This window comes from Trichechus manatus, unplaced genomic scaffold (assembly GCF_000243295.1).
Source record: "Trichechus manatus latirostris isolate Lorelei unplaced genomic scaffold, TriManLat1.0 scaffold00004, whole genome shotgun sequence".
Classification (NCBI taxonomy): domain Eukaryota; kingdom Metazoa; phylum Chordata; class Mammalia; order Sirenia; family Trichechidae; genus Trichechus; species Trichechus manatus.
This window is the reverse complement of record NW_004443940.1, coordinates 26,163,181-26,186,682: the sequence shown is the minus strand read 5'-3', so window position 1 is coordinate 26,186,682 and position 23,502 is coordinate 26,163,181. Positions and strand designations below refer to the sequence as shown.

The 23,502-nt window shown below is 44.2% G+C and overlaps 1 long non-coding RNA gene across 1 annotated transcript in view; it reads right to left on the bottom strand.

The window, feature by feature from the left end:
- LOC111820761 (uncharacterized) overlaps positions 1-19,617 on the bottom strand; it is a 30,681-nt gene extending 11,064 nt beyond the window's left edge. The window contains exons 1-2 of the long non-coding RNA XR_002824284.1: positions 19,565-19,617; positions 605-768 (exon numbers count right to left, since the gene is read on the bottom strand). This is a non-coding gene — a long non-coding RNA (uncharacterized LOC111820761). The remainder of the gene's footprint in view (positions 1-604; positions 769-19,564) is intronic.
- Positions 19,618-23,502: the final 3,885 nt, after the last annotated feature.

Genomic DNA, 23,502 nt, shown 5'->3' with positions numbered 1-23,502 from the left:
TTATCTCTATTGGCTCATTGAGAATATGAGCCAATGAGTTGGTATCCACTTGACATTCATTGTTTTGTGTGTTTTTTGTGTGTTAAATGATAAATGGAAAGGAGGTAGGGGCATGTTAAGAGGAGGCTGTATACAAGTACAAGGCTCGTCTCTGAGCCTCATAAGGTTGTGTCTGTTCTATCAAGCCCTCACCAGCCACGCACTCTCCAGACCCATGATATGTAATGGATGGTGGCTGGACTTTTCCTAGGCATTCTTCCTGCCATACCTGCCGCTGCTCCTACCCACTTGCTCATTGACAGGGTCTGCTCTCTTTGTTAGTTAGAAAACTGAAGATGTAAGCAAATGGTAAATGGACCCTTCACCAACCATTCCACATCTTCATGTTCTCTGATTTCATCCCTGTATTACCCTGGAACTCAAAAGGGAACCCAGAAGCATTTTATTTTTATGTCCTCACATCCCTTTGGTAATCCATTCAATCTATGAAAATAATGATTATTTTTAAAAATCAGGGCTAAATAAATAAGATGAATTTAACTCAATATCTAGTTATTAAAAGGTATCACTTATTGCTGTTGGCAATAAAGCCTTTGACTTTTACCTTGTGGTGATAATATGGAGATGGGTGAGTCCACTTGGGTAAGGTAAAAGTCAGAGACTTTCCACTGCTTGATCTAGAAGAATCACATCCAGAAGAAACGCATCTTTCGCCAGACTCATCAAAATTTAGGATGATCAGGAAATCCCCCTTTTAGTATCCTCCAGCTTGTGTTGTTTTTTATATGCAAAGACAAAAAGGAGAAAAGAGTGGTTAAACTGTATCCTCCCACCAACATATAGCCTAGGAATGCAGGAAAAAAGAATGAACTTCTTCCTTTCTTTTTTTTCCCACTATGTATGACAAGGAACCCTGGTAGCACAGTAGTTAAGCGTTCAGCTGCTAACAAAAGGTCAACATTTCAAATCCACCAGCTGCTCCTTGGAAACTCTATGGGGTAGTTCTACTCTGTCCTATAGGATTGCTATGAGTTGGAATCAACTCGGGTTGATGTATGATGAGAGGGCTCAGAAAGTCAGAAAGCTGGCAGGGGAAGGACTCCTATAAACAGTTGTAATTTAGTTACTCTGCTGCATGGAGTTATGACTGCTGACTGGATTATGCCCCAATCAATATGCTATGCTATATTAAAATCCATTGCACCATATATTCACCACGTAACGGCTGACATTTTAGAAGTGATTTATTCTCTTTGGAACGCCTAGCGTCACACTATGGAAACAACAGCTGCATTACATAGAAGATGCAATGAATGAATACTGTTCTCTAACTATCACAAGGGCTGGGCCAGCCAGCTGCCTTCCCTTCTACTGTGTAGAGTGGCTGCTGGGAAGTGGCTGGTCAGTCAGGAACTACATTTCCCAGTGTCCTTTGCATGTAGGTGAGGTCATGTGACTAGTTCTTGCCAGTGGAATCCTTGAGGGTGATGTGTGTCTCTTCTAGGCTTAGTGGTACTGCCTCTTCAGGCTCTTTTCTTCCTTCTGCCAGCTAATTTCCAGGACTACTTGAAAGACATATGTTGAAAATAGCTGAGCCTACGCTCCTGAATGACTTCTCCACTGTTGATTGGATTTTACATGATAAGGAAATAGACCCCGATTGTGTTAAGACAACGTCCCTGGGTGGCACAGTTTGCACTTGCCTACTAATCTACCTGTTGGCAGTTCGAACTCTCCAGTGGCACCTTGGAAAAAAGGCCTGTCAATCTGCTTCCAAAGGTGTGCATCAGGGTCGTATCCTTTGACCATACTTATTCAATCTGTATGTTGAGTAAATAATCCAAGAAACTGGATTACGTAAAGAAGAATGCTGCATCAGGATTGGTGGAAGACTCATTAACAACCTTCACTATGCAGGTGACACCACCTTGGTTGCTGAAAGCGAAGAAGACTTGAAGCACTTATTGATGAAGATCAAAGACTACAGCCTTTAGTAAGGATTACACCTCAACAAAAAGAAAGCAAAAATCCTCGCAACTGGACCAATAAGTAACATCATGATAAATGGGGAAAAGATTGAAGTAGTCAAAGATTTCATTTTACTTGGATCCACAATGAACACCCATGGAAGAGGCAGTCAAGAAATCAAAGGACGTATTGCATCGGGCAAATCTGCTGCAAAAGACCTCTTTAAAGTGTTGAAAAGCAAAGATGTCACTTTGAGGACTCAGGTGTGCCTGACCCAAGCCAGGGTATTTTCAATTACTTCATATGCATTCAAAAGCTGAATGAATAATGAAGACTGAAAAAGAATTACAGTGTTGGCGAAGAATATTGAACATACCATGGGCTGCCAAAAGAACAAACAGTTCTGTCTTGGAAGAAGTACAGCCAGAATGCTCCTTAGAAGCCAGGGTGGTGAGACTTTATCTCACGTAATTTGGACATGTTGTCAGGAGGGACCAGTCTCCAGTCCCTGAAGAAGGACATCATGTTTGGTAGAGGGTCAGTGAAAAAGAGGAAGACCCTCAATGAGATGGACTGACACAGTGACTGCAACAATGGGCTCAAACTTAGCAATGATTCTGAGGATGGCACAGGACTGGGCAGAGTTTCATTCTGTTGTACTTGGGGTCGCTATGAGTCAGAACTGACTTGTTGTCACAAAACGACAACAATAACAATCTGCTTCCATAAAGATTATAGCCATGAAAACCCCATGGAGCAGTTCGACTCTGTAATACATGGGAGTCACCATGAGTTGGAATTGACTTGACAGCAATGGTTTTGTGTGTGTATGCATGTGTGTATGTTAAGCCACTGAGATTTCAGTGTTGGTCAATTACAGCAGCTGGTGTTACTTTGCATTCAAGTATTCCCCTTCCCAGGAGATTTTAGCCTTCTCATACATTGTAGCCATCTCTGCAAGAGGTATGCCCCTGGACCAGTTCACTGAATAAGTAACCTGCACTATTACTCAGTGAAAATAGACAAGGATACATCCCTAGAGCTTTGTTACCCAAAGTGTGGTCTATGGACTTGCAACATAAACACCACCACGGAGTTTGCTGGAAATATGGAATCTCTGGCCCCGCCCCAGAACTACTGAACAAAAGTTCGGCTTATCATAAGATCCCGGGTGACTTGCATACATATTAAAGTTGGAGGGGCACAATAAGAGAGTACTGAGGTTATCCTTTTTGCTAGTTGAAACATCTCCTTATTATTAAAGCTTTTCCTGCCATGTAAGTTTAAGTGAGCTGATGAGCCTATGTATATCGACGAGCTTTAGAAGTCCATGCCCAATACCTCCACTTATTAGCGAGATCATTAGGGCATTGAGTATTACTAGGAACCCAGACGGAAGTGGCAAGTGGGCTTGTTGGGGAAGGCAAGATTTCAGAGGCCAATAAATTGTGCTCTGATAAGCAAAGGTAGCACTTAACCTGCTGTTGTGATTTTGCAGCTGGAAACTCTCCGCTGAGTTTTTATTTAGGCTTTGTGATGTAATTATTTGTAACAAATTTCCTGTAAACGTGTATCTTCAGAGTGCATGGAACATATTCCTTAATATCGGCTAAGGGTTGATTTTTCACAAAGTAAAAAATTCATTGGAAAGTAGCATTCAGTTTCATGTAAAACTGCATCTCCTACACCCACATTTGCTCTTCGGAAGTGTTTACTTTACCTGATTATCTAAGTAGGCTGGGAGTGTTCGGATTTGTGACTGTTTAAGAACTGGTAAGATATTAAGCACGGAAGTATTTTTTTAAATATGTTCCTGATTTATAAGGCAGAAAATATTCCCTAGTACTTCCAAATTATTTTCTTTCTCATTGTCTTCACCTAACTTGTTTTTCCACTATTTTTTTTTCCTTTTAATCCTGTCCATAATCTAATATCTGGATTACCAAGTCATTTTCATTTTAAAAATATGTGAACTTATTAACGGTACAACCCAAAATATAGACAACTACTTCCTTTTTCAGCCACCAAACACCATGGTGGCAGGGCTATTATTTTATGACAACTTCCTGGAGGAAATTTCCTTGGTCATCATTCCATAAGGTTTCAAGGTGGAGTCTCTGAGAAATACATTCATCTTCTAGAAAGACAGGATAATTGTTTCTTGTTGTAGCCTAAACATCAGGCTTTGGGTAGGAATTGTTGTGATTTTTATGATTAACATATTTGGCATCTCATCCATTTATTCAAACTCTTACTTATTCATGCAACAGACTTTTATGAGTTTGCTGCATGTCATTACTAGACTTTAAAAATGGCTGTCAACAATTCCAAGAAGTCTTGCTGGAGGATAGTTCCAAAGAGCTGATAGGAAAATAAAAGGGAGTGTGAATTAATCACCTTCTGAATGTTTAGGGGTGAACCAGAGGGTTAAACAGAGAAAAGAAGAAATGAAGAGGAACCTGGAGTCAAAGTGCGCTTCAGATGGGAAACACAGGAGTACTCTTAACCAATCTCCATCAACAGGCTGGCTGCATGAATTAGTCCTCACTCTCCATTCCCCTGTAGAATATACCCACTGGGACGCAAGGAACTCTGGATTTAGTTGCAGCAAGAAGGACCCTGTCTCGTATACCCAGGTATTTCTGCCCCAGCTAGTTGCTTCATTTGCTTCTCTAAAGCACATTGTATTCGCTCCCAGATTCATTCTTAATTGTTCAGAACTTGTTTTTACAACAGTATAATTTGCTTACACTTGATCTAAACCAATGAAATAGGAATACGAAAGGAAAGAGAGTAATTGTTTGAATGAAAAGTAAGTTGAATGCTTTGGAAGGAATCACTAACCCTAACCCTCCATAACCCCAAATTAACTTGCATTGACAAGTTGTTGTTGTTAGCGGCCACCCAGTAGACCCTCACCATGGTGAGCCCATGTGTTGCAGAGTAAAACTGCTGCGCAGGGTTTTCTGGGCTGTAATCTCTATGGAAGTAGTTTGCCAGGCCTTTCTTCTGCTGAGCCGCTGGGTGGGTTCAAACCACCAAACCACTTGCAGCACCCAGGTTGCTGTATTTACAAGCACAAGACATTACAAACAGACACAGTTCAGAGTCATTTTTTAAAAAGTCAGCTGTTAAGATCTTTTACCAAGGGGTTATTAGGGTTAAGGTTAATAAAATTCACAGTATCAGCCACTGACGAAAAGCCAGTTCATAAAAGAAGCCCATATACCTATCATGTAGAAAAACTCAATGTAAGTAGTCATCAAAGACATACAAAATGAAAGTACTGGGTACTGCTTCGTATAAAATTGACAAATGACAAGTAAAAGAACGCTCATGGCTGCAAAAGATGACATAAGATGGTCCCCCTCATTCACTCTTGAAATGAGCCTCTACCAGAAAAAGCTGCCTTAGAAGTAATTGTCCATAGGTATCAATAGCCCTAAAAAATGTTAATTCCTTTAAACCCAATGATCCTATGTGTAGTCATTTATCCCAAACAAATAATCCAATAGCTAATCCAAGATATATACACAAAGATACTCGTCATAACATTATTAGAGCAAAAGATTTGAATTCACTCAAATATGACAAATTAGGATACTAGATATATTACATTTATAAACTATATACACATACATATGGAAATTACATAGCCATTAAAGATTGGATAATTCACCAATATGTGGAACTGCTCATTTGATAATTTTAAGAGAAAAAAGCAGCTTATAAAATTAAATGTGTATGTATTTTTGTATATATATATAAATTTATATATAATTAATTTAATTTATAATATTTATATATATATATATACACAAAATAAATTAATTTTTGTTTTAAAAAATACCCTACATATTCCTATTTACAAACTGAAAAGAAAGACGTAAGGAAATATGCCAATTTTTTTTATTAGGTTGTTGGGATTATTTTTCTTCTTTTATACTTTTATTTTTCTCATTTTCAGCAATGAATAGATGTATTAAATTTATAACAAATTACATTTGTTTTATTTTTAAAAGGTGCTAGCAAGCAAAAAGAGCCCTGGTGGCACAGTGGTTAAGAGCTCAGCTGCTAACCAAAAGGTTGGCAGTTTGAATCCAGCAGCCACTCCTTGGAAACTCTACGGGACAGTTCCACTCTGTCCTATAGGGTCGTTATGAGTCGCACTAAAAGTTACACATACAGAGCGAGACACAAATTCTAGGAACAAACAGCTGGGTGATGTTTCCTAATCTAAAATACAGCTTTGGTAGTTAAAAATGACAGGCGTCAGAGGAAAGGTTCATTTCTGTGCTGGGAATAGGACCAAATTTGTTGCTGTTGAGCTGATTCCGACTCACACTTCACTTTCTATTAGGAAACATTATGACCGAGTTTAAAGACCAATTCAAATAACTTAAAGCCAATTACTGAATGTTGAGAAACTTGATGCCACTTCATAAGTCATTGGCATTGCTGTGTTAGATTCCACCAGAGTCTCCTGTTCTGTACCCACTGAGCCTTGAGTCTTTTCTTTGTGAACGACACCACCTCATCCCTGGTCCTAATGACTTTGACGAGCACTCTGGGAGAAAAAGGCCTCAGGGTGCTTCTCAGAGTTAAGTGTGACCTATTGGTGTTAGGTGCCATGGAGACAAATCCATCTCATGACGACCCCATAGACGATAGAAGGAAACATTGTCTGGTCCTGTGCCATCTTCATGCTAGTTGGTATGCTTGAGGCCGCTGTTGTGGTCACTGTGTCTTCCCGCCTAGGGGGCTCATCTTATAGCACTAGATATGTTGGGCAATATTCTGTCGTGGTCCATAGGGTTTTCATTGGCTAATTTTCGGAAGTAGATTGCCAGGCCTTTCTTCCTAGTCTGTCTCAGTCTGAAAGCTCTGCTAAAACCTGTCCACCATGGGTGACCCTGCTGGTATTTAAAATACTGGTAGCATAACTTCCAGCATCATAGCAACACGAAAACCACCACAGTACGAGAAACTAACAGATGGGTGGTGGCAAGTCTGGCCTAGAGTTAATAATAAAGTGCTAGGCCCATTGGTTTATACTTAAAGCCCGATAAATCCCCAAACAAGAAATTTACCAAAAAGTTCAGACGGATTTGAAAATGTCTGCAAATTCATCTGTGAATCTCACAATTAATTTTGTTTACAATTAAGCAAAGGAGGAAGCAGCTGAGTACTCATTCCTATCAACACCAGTTAGTTACTTACAGTTCTTGGGTTCACTCACCCTGGTTTTTCCAAAAGCAACAGTCTAACATATTTGGAATAATATACACACTAGAAAATGAGAAATCAGTGTATAGAATATACTCGTGTTTAATTCAGACTCCAAAAACGCTAGCTCCCACTTATCTACGTAGAAAATACATTGTTCATAGAAATGTAAGTACTAAAATTTCTTCTTGTTTTAAGTTAAAATATTATTCAAGCAACACAATATTCAAAAGTATAAAAACGCCTTAGCAAACTGTCCTATTACAAAGTAATCACTCTTTTAAATCAAATAAGTAGTAGAAACTAGTGAGTTTGATTCAATAATAATAATAAAAAAACCCTCAACAACAAAAAGGCAAATAATTCAATCAAAAAATGGGCACAGGATATGAACAGACACTTCACCAAAGAAGACATTCAGGCAGCTAACAGACACGTGAGGAAATGCTCACGATCTTTAGCCATTAGAGAAATGCAAATCAAAACTACAATGAGATACCATCTCACCCTGACATTACCGGCAAGAATCAAAAAAACAAAATAACAAATGCTGGAGAGGTTGCGGGGAGACTGGAATTCTTACACACTGCTGGTGGGAATGTAAAATGGCACAACCACTACGGAAAACAATATGGCACCTCCTTACAAAGTTAGAAATATCCTACGAGCCAGCAATCCCACTGCTAGGAATATATCCTAGAGAAATAAGGGCCATCACAGGAATAGACATATGCACACCCATGTTCATGGCAGCATTATTCACAGCAGCAAAAAGATGGAAACAACCTAAGGGCTCATCAACAGACGAACAGATAAACTATGGTACACACACACAATGGAATCCTACGCAACCGTTAAAGAACAATAATGAATCCGTGAAACATCTCACAACATGGATGACTCTGGAGGGCATTCTGCTGAGTGAAATAAGTCAATAACAAAAGGACAAATAATGTATGAGACCACTATTATAAAAACCCAAGAAAAGGTTTACAAACAGTAAAACAATCTTTGATGGTTATGAGGGAGGGTTACTAACTAGATACTAGACAAGTGCTAACTTTGGTGAAGGGAAAAGCAACACACCATATAGGGGGAGTCAGTACAACTTGACCAAGGGAAAGTCACAGAAGCTTCGTAGATACATACAAACACCTTAGGGACCGAGTTCCTGGGGCTGAGGGCTGGGGACCGTGGTCTCGGGGTCTAGCTCGACTGGCATAACATAGTTCATAAAGAAAATGTTCTACATCCTACTTTGGTGAGTAGTGTCTGGGGTCTTAAAAGCTTTCAAGTGACCATCTAAGATAAGTCTGTTGGTCCCATCCTGTCTGGAACAAAGGAGAATGAAGAAAACCAAAGACACAAGGAAAATATTAGTCCAAAGGACTCATGTACCACGTGAACCACAGCCTCCACCAGCCTGAGCCCAGAAGAATTAGAGGGGGCCTGGCTACCACCACCTACTGCTCTGACAGGGGTCACAAGAGAGGGTCCCGGACGGAGTGGGAGAAAAACATAGAACAAAATTCAAATTCACACAAAAAAGATCAGTCTTACTGGTCTGACAGAGACTGGAAGAACCTCTGAGACTATGGCCCCTGGACACCCTGCTAACTCAGAACCAAAGTCACTCCTGAAGTCCATCTTTCAGCCTCAGATTAGACAGGCCTAGAAAACAAACAAAAACACGCGAGAAGAATGTGTTTCTAGTTCAATTAAGTAGACGAGACCAAATGGACAACACCTGCCTAAAAGCAAAGACGAGAAGGCAGGAAGGGGCAGGAAAACTGGAGGAATGGACACAGGGAACCGTTCGTGCAAACCAACCATGCAAAGGGAAAGGGGGGGAGTGCTGACACAAAGCCAGGACCGCAACCAATGTTACAAAACAACTTGTGTACACATTTTTGAGTGTGAAACTAATTTATGCTGTAAACCTTCACCTAAAGCACAATATTATGAACAAAAATTAAATTAGGAAAAATAATGCATATTAACAGCATTGGGGAGACAACTTACCCTTTTTCCCTGAGAAGGGCATGGGGTTTTAGATAACTGTATGTTAATTTGGAACCAAAAATGGGTCATGGCTGAGAAAAAAGAGCTAATGCAATTTTAAGCTGCATTAATAAAAGTACAGTGTCTATTACAAGGGTGATAATAGTCTCATTGTACTGCGAACTTGTCGCAGCGCATCCCACCTGGGGGACTGTGGTCAGCTCTGACAATTGAGGCCTGCCCAGGGCCAGGGGCCAGCATGCTGGGCAGCTGGAATGCATGTCAAATGAGGAGCAGATATAGGGGCTGGAAAAGACTAGCTGGGAAGTGGGATGACATGTGACATCCGTACTCTAACATTTGAAGGGTTGTCATGTGAAAGACGGATTCAATTTAATGTGCGGCTGCAGAGGACAGTACTCAGCACTGAAGAATGGCGCTTAATAAGGAGAAGGCTCCATAACTAGGGCTTTTCTGGCCACTGGACCAAATGGGAGGGGAGCCCTCCATCAGCTAGCAGGTGGACATTAGTGGGAAAGGGATGAGGAAGGCAGCCCACTGTCAGGCTCGATGGCCGTACTTCCTTTGTCTAGAGTTACTGTCATTAAACCGCCCTGGAGTCATTAGTTCCAAGTGTCCATTAGTGAGAAGTTAATAGCAATATAGATAGCCGTGCAGACTGCTTCTCTTAGTGCATTTCCTATATTGACCTCCTTCTCAGGAGGCTGCTCTGATGACACCACAGGCAGGTGCCTCGGGATCCAGGAGTTGGACATTTTGCAGCCAGGATGGTTTGGGTGGCGCTACAAGAAATGTCAGAGAGCCTACGTGTAGCAGTTGTCCATGTAACCTGGTAGCACCTAGTTAAGGGGAGAGGAAAAGAGAAGGGGCTGACAAATGGAAGAAATATTCACTTTACCCTCAACTCAATTCAACCAGTCGATAAGGGTTTGTGATCATCTGAGAAAGGATCTCTGTAGGATATTTTGTAGGGCTTCAGAAACTCGGGTTTACTTTGTCGATTGCTAGCAATCACCATCTGTCCATCAGTTTGTCATACTATAGTGGCTTGCATGGTGCTGTGATGCTGGAAGCTATGCCACAGGTATTTCAAATACCAGCAGGGTCACCCATGGTGGACAGGCTTCAGTGGAGCCTCCAGACTAGGACAGAATAGGAAGAAAGACCTGTCCATCTACTTCTGAAAACGAGCCACTAAAAACCCTGTGGAGCACAACGGTATATTGTCTGATACAGTGCTGGAAGATAAGCCCCCTAGGTTGGAAGGTACTCAAAATACACAGTGACCCCAATGGACCCCAGCATACCTGTGATTGTGAGGATGATGCAGGACTGTTTGTCCATGGGCTTGCCATGAGTCAGAGCCAACTCACCAGCAACTAAACAACAATTCCTAGGAAAAATGTGGACACTCTCAGGATGACTTCCCCTAATACTCAGTTACCAGGCATAGCCAAAGGAGGCGAAGTAGTATGCCATATTTAGCTAGAAGGAGATTTTTCTCACCGTCAGGCAAAGGAGAGGATAAAGGACACAATCTAAGAGTAGAGGCAAAGAGAACGACCTATCCGGACCTGTCAGATTTCTTCTTTGCCAGAGTTTTTTTTCTTCCTCTGAATAGAATGAGAGCAAGACAGTAAGGTGACCACACAAGCTGCCTCTCAGAAGTTTTACCTTTTCTTTTTTCTAAACGGAGGGGACGGTGATCCCCCACAATCCTTTATCATGAAATAATAGCAGGAAGCGAAGCTATACATCAGCATTCCAGCTGCTTTTCAGAACAGACTGTCCAGGGGGTCTGTAAAATAGCTGGGAGCTAGGAGAACATTCTCGCAAATGAACAACAAACAGTTCCAGGTGTGCAAACGAGGGACGTTCCCTCAGATGCTACTGCCCAGACTGGCTTGGAGTGTTTTCCGGGCAACGGTGTTGTTCTTAGTCCTGGGAAAATTAAAAATAAGGTACTTGTTTCTACCCCGGCTTAGTTCTTCCCTGGATCCTGAAAGCGCTGACTGTGGAAGCCTCACTGTTAGAACTCCCAAGCTTCTTGAGAATGGCACTTTTCTCCCTGTTTCAATGCATTGGTTTGTATTTATCCCAAAACAACACAGTGGCGGTTTATTTCAGTGACAATCAAAACCGAAGTTTCTAAAGAGTCCAGATTCCAGGGAGAGAGAGCTCTGTTGTTAACTGCTGTCCACATGCTCGACTCCTTTGAGAGGAAATTAATGACTTTGGAGACTGACATCTCTGGAACCCCTGAGAAATGGGAAAACTTCCTGTTTTTGCTGAGCAGAAAATGCTGCTGTGAGATTTCTCTATTGTAAATTAGACTGGCCTGCCACAGGAATGCTGCTTTACCACACCTAGGACCACAGAGAACCCAAGAGGCAAAGAAGAGGAGATTTTGCTTGCCCACCCTATGTGTTTGTTGTGTTACATCCTCTCGTAACAATAAGCCACTGTGAGACGGAAATCATCTTAGGTGAAGGCAAGGACAACACACACTACAGGGGAAGTCAGTACAACTGAAACCAAAGCTAAGAAGTTTCCTGAATACAACCAAACACTTTGAGAGACAGAGTAGCAGGGGCGGCAGTTGGGAGACCGTGGTTTCATGGGACATCTAGGTCAATTGGCATAACATAGTTTGTTAAGAAAATGTTCTGCATCCCACTTTGGCGAGTGGTGTCTGGGGTCTTAAAAGCTAGTGAATGGCCAGCTAAGATGCAACAATTGGTCCCAACCCGCTTAGAGCAAAGGAGAATGAAGAACACCAAAGACACAAGGAAAATATTAGCCCAAGAGACAGAAAGGGCCACATAAGACAGAGACTCCATCAGCCTGAGAAGCCAAGAGACAGAAAGGGCCACATAAGACAGAGACTCCATCAGCCTGAGAAGACCAGAAGAACTAGATGGTGTCTGGCTACCACCAATGACTGCCCTGACAGGAAACACAACAGAGAGTCCCCGATGGAGCAGGAGAAAAGTGGGGTACAGAACTCAAATTCTAGTAAAAAGACCAGACTTAATGGTCTGACTGAGACTGGAGGGACCCCGGAAGACATGGCCCCTGGACTCTCTGTTAACCCCAAACTAAAACCATTCCTGAGGCCAACTCTTCAGACAAGATTAGACTGGACTGTGGGACATAAAATGATACTCATGAAGAGTGTGCTTCTTAGCTCGAGTAGATACATGAGACTAAATGGGCAGCTCCTGTCCAGAGGTGAGATGAGAAGGCAGAGAGGGTCAGGAGCTGGTTGAAAGGACACAGGAAATCAGGAGTGGAAAGGAGGAGTGTGCTGTCACAGCACAGGGAGAGCAACTAGGGTCACATAACAATGTGTGTATAAATTTTTGTATGAGAGACTAACTTGAATTGTAAACTTTCTCTTAAAGCACAATAAAATGATTCATTGTCCTACAAAAAAAAAAAAAAAAAAGAGCCACTGTGCAGTGAGCAAGCTGTCCCAGTTATGTTACCCACGTTACCCATGTACGGAAAGACAGATCCCGCTTGCTCATTCTCAAGAAACTCCTGCAAACTCCAAGCCCTTTATCGTTTCTAATGAGTTTAAAAAAAAACCATTGCCATGGAGTCGATTCCAACTCATAGTGACTGTATAGGACAGCGTAGAACTGCCCCAGAGCGTTTCCAAGGAGCAGCTGGTGGATTTGAACTGCCAGCCTTTTGGTTAGCAGGCGAGCTCTTAACCGCTGCACCACCAGATCTCCTCTACAGCGTAAGAAACTGGAGTGGAGATGAAGACCACGGCCAGGGACTAGGGCAGCTGTGCCTAAATGAAAAATCTGCTAGACTTGGGAGTCAGAAACCTGGGTGCAGAACAGCACCTGGCATGTAGCAGGCGTTTCGTTCGAACAAAGTCATGGCCAGAAAGGAGGCACAAAAATTCACATTTTTAGAGAAAAACAAAATATCAAACAGGATGACTCTAGGATTCTGCTTCCTTCCTAAGACGGACTTCCTTTTTATTCAGCTTTTCCCCAGGTGTGAACCTGCAGGGCCCATCCCTGGAGCCCGCTCTCTTTCCGGGATGCTGCGGCTTCCGGCTCAGTTGAGTTTCAGTATGAATGAACCTGTGTTGGAAGCCTGGCTCTGCCCCTTTCTAGCTGTGTGAGCTGGGACCGCTCACGTCCTGGATGGAGCCCGGGTTCCCTCGTTGGGAAAATGTGGGTAGAAACACCCGCTGGGCAGGACTGTGCAGATTCAATGGAAGAAGGTGTGAAGAAGTGTTTTCTAAACTATAACGTCCTGTGCACATGGAGGGAACTATTCTATTAAATAATGAAATGTGAGAATGGAAGGAGAATAAAAAGACCTTCCTTTTCAGACGGCCCCGGTGTAGCAGTCATTTACGAGCAGGGCTGCCAGGAGAAAAGCCACACCCGTTGTATTCACGCTGGCGTCAGCCTTTCAAGGGGAGAGGCTGCACAGGAGACCGCTCTCCTAGCCCTTCTGGCCCCTTTAAAAAACCCAAATCAGTCACTGTCCGGTGGAATCTCATGGCAACCCATCGTTTCAGAATAGAACTGTGCCCCATAGGATTTTCAATGGCTGTGACCTTTTAGAAGGAGATCACCGGGCCTTTCTTTTGAGGCACCTCTGGGTAGACTCAAACCGCCAACGGAACCACCAACTAAACCGCCAACCTTTTAGTTAGCAGCCAAGTGCTTAACCGTTCGCACCGCGCTAAAGTAATCTATCCGCGGTGGCTCATGTTCAAACGTCCTAACTTGAATGGGCTTGAGAATTCACGTTGCGTTGTTCATGTGCCCCCCCCCCCACCCCGCAAAGAGGCATCCCACAGGATGAGTCTCTCAGGCCCCTGACTCCCACCGCCGCATCCACAGCTACCCCCTCAGTGAGTGGGCCTGAGGGTCCCCTGGCTCCCTACCCTCTGGGCTGAGGAGTCACAGGGAATATTTACTCCCCGCCCCCGCCCCGAGAGACGGTTTGTTCTTTTCCTCATCTGCTCGAGTGGAAACCATGGCTTTTCTCCCAAGGCCTGACAGGACCTATTTTGGAAGCAGAAAGCCTGCCCCAGACTGTTAGCAACGTTCAGTCGCCTGCACCGCAGAGCAGCCTTGTCATGCGCGTGGCCCCGTCAGCGTTTTCAGTGACCTGATCCTGAGCAGGCAGCTCTGTGGAGCAAAGTGAATTTGCTCAGAAAGCAAAATTCAGTCATCACAGTCCTGTAAAACCTGCCTGAGAAATCTTATTTGAAGAAGTTGTCATTTAAACAGGGAGTCTTTGGTTTTCCCTTGTCTTTAAAATCAGTATCACATTTTTGAGTGTCCCCGTCACAAGGATGTCATCGGTATCAAACGAGAGATGAGAAAGTGCTCTGGGAACTCTAAGGCGCATTATAGAAATGACCCTTATTATTCTCCTTACCACACTGAGCCAGTTTGTTCGGCCCATTTCCCTCCCTAGATTACAAATTCCTGGAAGGCAAGGTGGGAGGTGGAAAATTCTTATTCATCTTTGGATTTCCATTTTCTAGCACAAGTCTGGTACACAGGAATAAATAAGGAATGAATAACTAATGGGGTAAATGAATGAATAGGACTATTGTTATGAAATAAATGCAGAATCCAAATAGTTAGCAAGCTGGAGTCTTTGCCAATCAAAAAGAAGACAGGAGACATTGAAGCAGTCAATAAAAAAAAAAAAAGCCATTGCCCTTAAGTCAATTCCAAGTCATGGCAGTCCCATGTGTACAGAGTAGAACTGTGCTCCATGGAGTTTTCAAAGCTGTGATCTTTTGAAAGCAGATCACCAGGACTTTCTTCCAAGGTGCCCCTGGGTAGATTTGAACTGCCAACCTTTCAGTTAGTAGTCAAGCGCTTAACCGATCGTGCCACTGCAGGACTCAACTGATACTCTTCTTTAATTGTGCACTTACTACGTGCAGAGCATATTGCAAAAAGACCTTCAACAGGTTCCCCTCGTATAGCTTAGACTGACGTTTTCTAAAAACAGTTTTTCCAAAGCATTTCTCTCTCATTGGTTTCTCAGAAAAGGTATTTCTATGATGTGCACGGGAGAGGGAAGAAAGGCAACGAGGAGAGAAGAAGGAAAGCTGCAAGTTACTCATCGGGTCAAGGATCTATTTTAAGACTTATTTGACTAAATGAGGCTGCCTCTTATCAAGAGCTTAGCTCACCTGACTTACTACATAAGATGAAGCTTGCTTGCTGTTTCCCTGTGGTTGTGAGGATGTTGGATTTGTTCTGCATGGGGACTTGTGCACATTCACTGTTATTTTAGCAGCAAGTATGTGAACAGACGAATAGCATGACAAATGCCACAAGAAATTCTGTATCTTCAAGCCAGCCTATTAAGGGCAGCTGAGAATCTAATAGCTCTCCACACCGATGAGATCATTGATCTCTACCGCCTAGATGATGGATAAAAACTATAATGCTTAAGAATGGGCCAGAAAGGACTCTACAGCTTTGCTAAAATAAGTTCTGGCAGTGATGTGTTCTTAGTCTGGTGAGAAGACGTGTGTTATAGTGGAGAACAGTACTGATTTATTTGGAGAGAGTGTGGCTCTCATTTATTTCAGGTCCTTGGCTGTTTATCTTCAGGCCTGACCCAGGGCCAGGAAGGGAGGGACTGCTATCCAAGTGATTAGAGAGAATCACTTGGAGTGAGGGCTTCCGCCTCTCCATCCTCTATTTGCGTGTTGGAAAGTCTCTCAAACCTCCAGGTTTATGGTTGCAAAATGGGAAGAGCGATGTGCTTTGCACACAGTACCGATTTGTTAAGCCGACAAATGATTCTAAGTGTGTCAAGCATCCCAGAGGCATTTCTGGCTGCTGGTGGAGCTGCTGTATAGTCTGGTGTTGTGGTTCCCAGACTTCAGCGTGCGTCATGAGGGGGCTTGTGAAAATATGGAGCGCCGACCCCACCACCACCAGGTTTCCGATTTGGTGGGTCTAGAGTGACGCTCAGAATTTGCATTTCTAACAAGTTCCCAGGTGCTGTCTATTTGCTTGTCCAAAGATCACAGTTTGAGTTTCCCAGGTCTAGTGGGTCTAGTGGACTAGAGTCACTGGTTGAAATCTCAGCTCTTTCACTTCCTAGTGGTGTTATCTTGGTCAGCTTCCTTATCCTCTCTGAGACTCAGTTTCCCATCTGTAAATTAGGAATAAATACTCTCCTGCCCCATAGGACGATTGTGAGAATTAAGTGAGAAAATACGAATAAACTCTGGGCACAGCACCCGGCACGTATTCAGAGCTCAGCAATGTTTGTTGTTATTATTTCCCGTTTCAACTAAAAACTAAGAAGGGTGAGGAATTTTAGCAACTCCTGTGCCCACAATTGAATTCAAGTATTGATCGAGAATTTTGCTCCTGAGGAGTGAGTGAGAAGGAACCAAAGTTAGGACCTGTGTGATTGGTGAGGCTTAGGATAAGCAGCAGATCAGAAGCCAGGCAGGGTGACAAAAACAAGAATATCTCATTCCCCAAAGGGCCAAGTAAGGTGTATAGTGAGTGTCCCTGGGGACTGGACCACAAGCTGGAGAAGGACCATCACCTCAGGGACAGGAGGCCCAAGCTCGGTCCCAGCCTTCCTGCTGACTAACTGTGTGACCTCGGCCACCTTAACTTCTCTGGAACCTAATTTGCTCATTCACAAAATAAGGAAGTGGAATTGGGTGAACTCTCATGCCCTTAAAGCTGTCGGATCAGACAGTGAGGCCTGCAGCTTCAGTGGGGAGTGCAACGTAAGGAGCAGGCAATTGCTGAGAGATGGAGGGAGAGGGAGTAAGCCGTGGGGGCCCAGGGAGCTGAGGGAAGACAGAGGATGTGCCCTGGGGGTGGAGAGGGAGGGAAAAAGGGTGCAGACAGGGATGGCAGACGGGGAACTTCCTTCAGAGTTTGTCCAGTCTCAGATCACTGGAGGGAAAATTCCGGGGGTGGGAAGAAAGGACCACATTGTCACATCTCAAGCCTGAATTAGACCGCATTCTGCCGATCGATGGTCCTCAAATTCAGTGGGTGCTCAGGCCTGATGTAGCTAAATGCAGGAAGAGTTGAAATCTGGGAAGTTACTGGAAAATGAGAGGGGGCCACAGGGACCACATATCAGGGCAATGTCAGACAGGGGGTACGGCGGTCCTTGGTTGTCACCGTAGAGCCTGCACCATCTTGGAAGTACCTGAAGACATTGCTAAACGCGTGTTCTGAGACCACTAAGGGTGGAGACATAGCCGTCTTAAAAAAAAAAAAAAGTGGAACTTTCTGAAAAATATTCCTATTAAGGTTTTAATTTTGTCTTTTTTTTTCCCTAATGGACGAGGACATGCAATATGATGTGGGAATACATGCACAAGCCACAATTTTCCGATGAGTTGAGTTCCAAAGAGCTCTAAATTTGTTGTTAGGAATTCTTTACCCTTAAACCCTATAAAGAAAGTCATGTGTAGAGAATAATAAGGGGACTTTGGCGATGCAAAGGGACTAACATAAGATTTCCTTATATTCCAAACGGAAGCCGGTCTCAGGTTGGGCTGAGTATTCCATCCTGGGAGCTTAAACCAGTGAGAGGCTCCTGAATGAAGGACAGTCTTACCTAGAGAGGAAGGAAAGGTGAAGGGGCAGGGGAGGCAGCTAGTGGGACTTCCCACAAGACCACCGACAGGACCAGGAGAAGGTGAACACCAGAATTGCAGGTAAAAGATGTCAGGGGAGGGAGGGATTGATTTTCCTAATGTTTGCTAGCATAGCTCACCCTGGCCAGGCCCTCACTTGAGAACAACATGGCATTTTACATGTATGACTAGCTCATTCAGAGTCCCTGAGTGGTACAAAGGGTTAATCTGCCCAGTGGCTAAAGCAAAGGTTCAAGTCCACCCAGAGGCACCTCAGAAAAACGGCTTGGTGATCTACTTCAGAAAAAATCAGCCACTGAAAACCGTACAGAGCACCATTCTATTCTGACACACGAGTCACCATGAGTTAGAATTGATTCGCTGTAAATTGGTTATTAGCTCGTTTGGTCCTCAAAACAGCTTCATCTTTATCAGCCCTACTTTATGGGCAAGGAAATTGAGGTGCAGAGAGGTTAGGTAACTTATCTAAAGTCACACAGTTGGCGAGGGGCAGAGCCAGGGTTTGGCTCCAGAACCACCAAGCTAGACCCTTCTTCAAGCCAGAATTTCTTGAGCAGGTCACAGGTGGGATCTGGCAGTAGCCAGCCAAGTAGCAGAGGAGAGAGAAATGCTCAGTGGTTACAGACATCTCTCCTTCCTTCTTGGTCTTTAGAGGTAAGGAGGTTCCTTGCAAGGGGCCTAAGTAATAAACTTGAGTATACATGGTTAGGGGAGCCCTGGTGGCGCAGTGGTTAAGAGCTCCGCTGCTAACCAAAAGGTCAACAATTCAAATCCACCAGCCACTCCTTGGAAACCCTATGGGGCAGTTCTATTTTGTCTTATAGGGTCGCTATGAGTCGGAATTGACTTGATGGCAATGGGTTTGGTTTGGGTTATATATAGTTAGAGTCTCTGGGCGGTGCAAACAGTTAAGTGTGCTGCTACTAACCAAAACGCTGGCAGTTAGAATCCACCTAGAGGTGCCTGGGAAGAAAGGCCTGGTTATCTGACTCCAAAAGGAAATTCTATGCAGCACAGTTCTACTCTGAACACATGGGGTCACCATGAGTCGGCATCGACTCCACAGCCTCTGGTGTACCCATGTATGACGCTTTCAACACTGATGCATTGATTTGCAAACACTTTTTTCACGCGTATCAAAGGGAGATCTGTCAGGGGAGTCAGCTGTGAACCAGAGTTAGGTAGGAAGACATTTCCTGCGCAACCTTGAGCTGGGCGTGGTAGTGGGTAGGGGGCAGCATATTAAAAGGAGAATAAATTATCTGCTTCATTTAAGCATCTACCTGTCCTGGGCATTTTATCAAGCAAATGAAACAGACAGAACCTTTGTTAATTAGTAGCAAAGAAAGATCATGGGTGAGGATTCAATCTGTCCCTGCTGGGTTAACCTTCACCTGGGTTTTACAGGCTGGAAGGAGAGAGTCAGCCAGGACAAGAAGTGACAGGAGGTGACGGCATGCGAGCAGCAGCACAAGTAGGTGTGGCTCTGCCCTTTCCTACAGCTGCAGTGTCCCTCCCCTGTCTGAGCTTTTCTAATCCAAAGCCTACCTTCCTTACAGGAAGTAGATTGCCAGGACTTTCTTCCTAGTCTTAGTCTGAAACCTGCTGTCTTAGCTGAGTTCTCTAGAGGAGCAAAACCAGTGAGGCATGAATAAATGTACATAGAGAGATTTACTTCAAGGAAATGACTCACACAATTGTGGGGCTGGCAAGTCTCAAATCCATAGGTCAGGTGGCAGGCTGGAGACCTCTGCTGGCTCATGGGATTGTAGGGGCCGGCAAATCCAAAATCTGCAGGTCAGGCAGCAGGCTGGAGACTTCTGCAGGCTTATAGCCCAAGATCTGGAGGTCAGGAGACAAGAGCGCAGGGTTAAGAGAGGGCAAGCTTTGCCAGAACATCCATTTATATACTGGGGGCAGGCCACACCCCCAAGGAAACTCCCCTTTCAGCTGATTGGCTGATCACATCAGATCACATCATGGATGGTGATTACATCACATCACATCACGTCACATCACGGAACAGCAACCAGTCCAATATCTGGCCAAACCACTGAGAATCATAGCCTAGCCAAGTTGACACATAAAATTAACCATCACACCTGTCTACCATGGACGACTCTGCTGGTATCTGAAATACTGACGGCCTAGCTTCCAGCATCACAGTGACATACAAGCCACCAGAGCAGGACAAACTGACAGACAGGTGACAACAACAACATCAAACCCACCAATGATCATGAAGATGGTACAGGACTGGGCAGCATTTTGTTCTGTTCTACATAACGTCACCATCAGCTGGCGCCAACTCGAAGGCAAACAACAATATACAGGAGTAGGTTTTTTTTTTCATTTTGTAAATTCAACATCCTTGCCCGAGGGAGATGCTCTGTTATCGTCTTTGTGTTTCCATCTGCTGAATTCTGCCAAGGCCTTCCCACCCTGCCCTCTGTGGCCTCTCTCCCTGAAATTGGTCAGCTCCTCTCCTGTGCACGCTTCCTCCTTCCCTCCTCTACCTGCCCCACCAAGCTCTCATCCCACCTGTCCAGCTGCTCCTCCATTGTCCCTTCTGTGGTCCTGTTTGTCCACCACGTCCTGAATGAGGAAGTGTCACATCCAGTTCAGGGCCTGACTTCCCAATGACCGGCCCTCCGGGGTGAGTACTGTTTTCTCTACTTTGGGATTTCTGCAGTGGGGACCTCTCCCCGTCCCTTGGCTCTGTTCCTGTTCCTTCTAGAACACCAATTCCTGTATTTAGAAATGCCTTCAGGCCCGTCACAAGCAATTCCGTCTCCAATTCAAAGTTTCTAACACTAAATCCTATTACTCATTTTCCATCAAACTCCTTTTTTTCCCATTCCCAGGTATTTTTTAGCATTCTGGAATAAACATTTTTCACCTCCCACCTGAAATGGCCCCTAGCCTCCTCATACCCCTGCGGCCCTCCACCTCCCCAACTATAGCCCCCCGTAAGGTCAGATGTTGTTATTGCATCTGTGTGCCGTCGAGTCAATTCTGACTCACAGCGACCCTGTAGGATAGAGTAGAACTACCCCATAGGGTTTCCTAGGCTGTAAGCTTTTCCCCAATCTCCATTCTCTTCATGTTAGTCCCCATTCACAATTCTCTCCTTGCTCACTCTTGCCTATTCTGGAATGTTCAGATGAAACAATTCTAAGTATCCGTCCACTGCGCAAGGACCTCCCTCCTCTAACTCCCGCTTCTCTAGTCTCCTTAAGTTCGTCTCTCAGACACCATACATTTAGTCTCAATGCCAGTTTTCCACCCGCCTTGGTGTCACACCTTGTCTTCTCTGCCTGGCCACCTTCTATCCACGCTGTCATCTCAGAATCCTATCTGTCCTTTGAAGAAACTTCGATTGGTGACACCAGCTGGCACCTGTCTGTCCCTCTCCCACGCGTTGTTTTTTCTCCATGTCATTGTTAGTTGCTGTTGAGCCGATTCTGACTCCTGGTGACCCTACATGTGCAGAGTAGAACGGATCCATACGGTTTTCGAGGCCGTGGTCTTTTGGAATCGCCAGGCGTGTCTTCAGAGGCACCCCCGGCTGGGTATGAACCGTCAGCCTTTCAGCTAGTGGTTGAGTGCTTAGATTTTACGCCATCCAGGAGCTTCTGAGTCTCCATAGCACACAGCCAACTCTTGGTTATACATTGTCCGGTTCTGTTTCTAAAGTCCTCGGGTGGTATAAATGGTTCGTGCTCACCTGCTAATGAGAAGGTTGACGATTTGAATCCACCCAGTGGCACCACAAAAGCAAAGCCTGGCAGCCTGCTTCCACAGTATTACAGCCACTGAAAACCCTGTGGGGTGCAGTTCTACTCTGAAACATGTAGGGTAGCCTCATGAGTCAAAACTGACTTGACGACAACGGGGTTTTTTAATCTCTCTCTGAATTGTTCAGTTTAGCAAGCTGCCCTATCTAGCTAATTATATAGATAATTATATCAAGGTCAATAGATAGTTTACCATCTTATTCCATAGTCATTTTATGTGTCTGCATGATAAGCTGGTTTGTGCTTTGTGATTCATGCTGGGCTATGCTTTCTAAGAGTTAGCACAAATGTGAAAATAAAAAAGCTAGTAGAGACTGAGGACTCTCCTTTGTCCTCATATAAAGCACTCTGTCTATGTTATCTCATTTAATCCCAACAACATTCAGTGAGGTAGATACCATTATTAGTCTTATTTTACAAACATGGAAACTAGACCTTAGGGGGATTTAGAAACTTGTTTAAGCCTACACAGAAAGTATTGGCTCCACTTAGGTGAGAAAAAGTGGCCTTCTTCAAGTGTATAGAGATCAATGTTTACTAGTAATTACCAGAATCCTTGTGGTGCCATGGTTAAGTGGTTGGCTGCTAACCAAAAGGTATGAGATTTGAAGCTACCCAGTGGCTCCACAGGAGAAAGACATGGTGATTTTCTCTTGTAGATTCCACACCCATTGCTTTCGAGTGGATTCAGACTCATAGCACCCTATAGGACAGAGTAGACCTGCCCCATTGGGTTTCCAAGGCCGTCATCTTTACAGAAGCAAACTGCCACATCTTTCTCCCACAGAGCAGCTGGTTGGTTTGAACCACAGACCTTTTGTTTAGCAGCCAAGCACTTAACCACTGCACCACCAGGGCTCCTTTACAGCCTAGAAAACTCTATGGGCCAATTCTCCTCTGTCACATGGGGTCGTTATAAGTTGAAATCAACTCGACAGCACCTAACAACAGCAGCACCAGGGCGGGCAGGTGGGAGAGAGGAGGGAAGCAGGGCTGAATGCTTATGGACACCGAGCTTCAGTTAAGGGTGAAGGTATAATTTGGAGGAGGATGAGGGCAATAGTTGGACAACACAATGAGCATAATTAACGTCACTGAACTGGACACGTGAGGATTGCCGAAATGACAAATGCTTTGTCACATATTTACCACAATTTTTTAAAAATTTTCTTTTTGAAGTGATTCTATCCCCCAAAAGTGGCCTTCTTTTAAAAACGGGCATCTGGGCCAGGGATGGCGATTCCAGAAGATTCCCGGGAGTGTGTGCCCCTGCACTGCACACATGAGCGTCTGGCTGCGCTGTCTCCACGTGCCTGCGGCTGAGGTTTATTACAGAAAACACAGAAGGGTCTGCTCCTCGCCGTCGGTAAACAAACAGCGAGTCACTGGCTGCGGCCTGACCAAAAGTAAGATCACAGGTAGCAGCATTTACACGTAAACAAGTGTGCTTCCTCCAGCCGCGACAATGATTCATTCTGAGCAGAGAGCTAGAATTTCTGTTCCCACCAGACCTAACCTGTATTTTCTTGTGCGGTCTGTCTGCCTCTCCCCTGTTGTTTAGGGTAAGCAGCTTCTCAGGTGGTTTCGCCAACCCTTGATTATTTTTGATAGACGTTTTATTTGGTAACTTTTGGCACTTGGGTTTTATTTGGAGTTCTTCTGGAAAGCTCTTTTCCTGCTTACTTTAGTCATTAATACTTGGTCTGTGACGTTTACTATTCTGGTTCACTTTTCTGATTTCAGGCCTGAGAAGAACAAGACCGGATGTGTTGAGTTGGGGCTCACAAGCCTCCCAGCCCCCGCAGTGGGCCCAGCTTGGAAGGGACTTTGGAGCCC